Source organism: Heterodontus francisci, unplaced genomic scaffold (genome assembly GCF_036365525.1).
Source record: "Heterodontus francisci isolate sHetFra1 unplaced genomic scaffold, sHetFra1.hap1 HAP1_SCAFFOLD_184, whole genome shotgun sequence".
Classification (NCBI taxonomy): Eukaryota; Metazoa; Chordata; class Chondrichthyes; order Heterodontiformes; family Heterodontidae; genus Heterodontus; species Heterodontus francisci.
In genome coordinates this window covers 1338937-1341705 of record NW_027141723.1, presented here as the reverse complement: position 1 = coordinate 1341705, position 2769 = coordinate 1338937, and positions in this window count along the sequence as shown.

The following is a 2769-nucleotide window of genomic DNA, read 5'->3' as shown; positions in this document are numbered from 1 at the left end:
CAGATTAAATTGGGATTCTCATCACTATATTGATCTGAGACAGAAAAGCGAAACTGATGGAAAGAAGGGAAGAAGGAAGAAAAGAAAGAATGGAACTGTTCAATTTTTTTCAGTTTTTTCACTCGCCCATCAAAGCTGGATTAAAAAAAGTTGCAAATAACAGAGAATTTCACCAAAAAGGGAGATTAAACGCTGCAGAAAGCTTGGATCGAGGGATGTCCCAACAGATCACCTGTTTAACTGTCTCCTCACTGGGGGATTTCAATCAGTCAGCAATATTATTCACTACCTTTTTTTTGTTAATGAACCCAGAACTGTCACTTGGTGTTAATATCTGTGTTCCGACTCCTGAATAATAAAATTGTGAGTTTCTCGATATTTTCTGGACACATTTCCTGCTGAAAGAACTGAGAACTCTTTTCTAATTTACGCAATACTATATACACACTCATCAAGCCTCCGAAGCTAGCATCCTTGGTGCTGCTCTCTCTTCTCCCAAACCTCATCTCATGTGACTGTTACATCATCACTCTGACAGTGGGAGGGGTTGATCCCACTGTCTTCAGCATTAACCCTTTACATCCTTATACTGCAGTCTGTCCAAAAAAATCAGTGGAGGGAACTTGATTTATCGAAACACCAACAGCTGCCAGTTGAAAATCAACTCAACCCATCAGAGAGAGAGAGAGAGAGAGAGACTGTCAGAGAACTTCCTGCATCCAGTCCTGACCCTGTCACAGTCAGCAGATGCCCACCCAGACCCCACTCTCATCAACACTGAACATTTTTACTGAGACACTTCAAACACTGTTTATAAAAGGCAGGAAAGGTCAAAGTTCACACAGTTGTATTGAATAGAACAAAGTTTAATATATTCTGAACTTTTCTCGGTAACCACGAGACATAGGTTTTCTTATTTGGTTACTTTGATTTTTCTTCTTCCTGACTGACAAATATTCCAAACCTCAGATAAACCCAATTGTGGGTGGCACAGTGGCGCAGTGGTTCGCACCGCAGCTTCACAGCTTCAGAGACCCGGGTTCGATTCCGGGTACTGCCTGTGTGGAGTTTGCAAGTTCTCCCTGTGTCTGCGTGGGTTTTCTCCGGGTGCTCCGGTTTCCTCCCACAAGCCAAAAGACTTGCAGGTTGGTAGGTAAATTGGCCATTATAAATTGCCACTAGTATAGGTAGGTGGTCGGGTAATATAGGGACAGGTGGGGATGTTTGGTGGGAATGTCGGATTAGTCTAAATGTGTTGTTGATGTTCGGCACAGACTCGGTGGGCCGAAGGGCCTGTTTCAGTGCTGTATCTAAGATCTAATCTCCCACTTGCGTCATGTCCCAGTCTCGTTTAAAAGCAACACATAATGACACAAAAACTCTGCAACACAGAACACGGTCACACGTTCCTTCAGTGAGATTAATGTCAAGCTGTTTTCCAGGTTGAATGGAACGGTGAACAAATTTCTATCAAAGAAGTTACCTTTGAAATATCAGGACTGAATTTCTGGACAAGGAGGAACAGCCATTCCAAACTCACATCCTTCACAAAGGTTGTTTTCTCCTGTGACTGAAATTCATCATGTAACTTGAGTTATGAGTTCAAGCTCACAAGACGCAGATGTGAACTTCTAAAGCATGTTGTTAATAATGACACAAGGCTCTGCTGGGAGTTGAACCCAGAATCTCCTATTTAATAAGCAGGTGTTTCAGCCAACTAAGCGACAGAGCCAAACAACAAATGCTTGTACAGTTGAAATCAGAAGAGGGCACTATCTTATCATCCCATTTCTCCACTGGTCACAACATATTTTAAACATTTCTCACTTCCTGAAACAGTCAATCATATACTCTATTTTTCTCTGTACTGAGAATGAATGTTTTGGAAGAAAATACATACATTCAATTGTTTCTGAAAGGTTACAGAACACAACATATGAGTAATATTCCCCATTGCTTTCTCAGCACTGATGGATTGTGAAGCGGGAGACAGCCAGAAGTCCCACTGAGCCACACTGACCCTGAGCTGAGAAAGAAATGTGATAAAGTTCAATCTCTCACAGCGAGATGCTGCAGAGAGAGGAGTCCCGAATCAAAGTGAGACTTTCTCATACTGTTGTTGAATTTCATGTCACACACTCCTTGTACTCTCTGCTAATGAAGCCCCCCAAAAAGGGAAAAACAGAATGGCACTCAAACTCACAACCCTGAGATTAAAAGTCTCATGTTCGACTGACTGAACTGTCACTTCTACTCAGTCTCTTATTGGATGGATGCAACTGCATACTCCAATGCAGGGGCAGCTTTCAAATCCTCCCATGGATCCACATGTCAGTCTGAGTTACATGTTGTAGACTTAAGCAAAGGAAATCTGCTCAGTTCCAAAACTATCCGTGAGTTGAAGCTGATTACGATCAACATCATCAGAGGTCAGAACTACCTGGTGAAAGAAAACACGCCGAAGAAGGATCCACGATTCTTCAAACGCATCAAAAAAGTGAAAAACCAATAAATCCATGAGTTAATCCAAACCAAACAACAGAAACACAGAAGAATTCCATTCCATACCAGATACTAGTCGTGTTGTTCCTGTATCCAGCTCTCAGTTACTGCTCCACCTTCATACACCCCCTTGGTGATCTGTACATTTTGTTCATTTCAATTTTGTCGACTGGCTCTTTGAATCCAGTTCTCTGGTCCTCAAACAGGCTCCGCATGAAAGTCAATTCCGCCTGCTGTCAGGCTGCAACCGATCGATGACCTTCAACT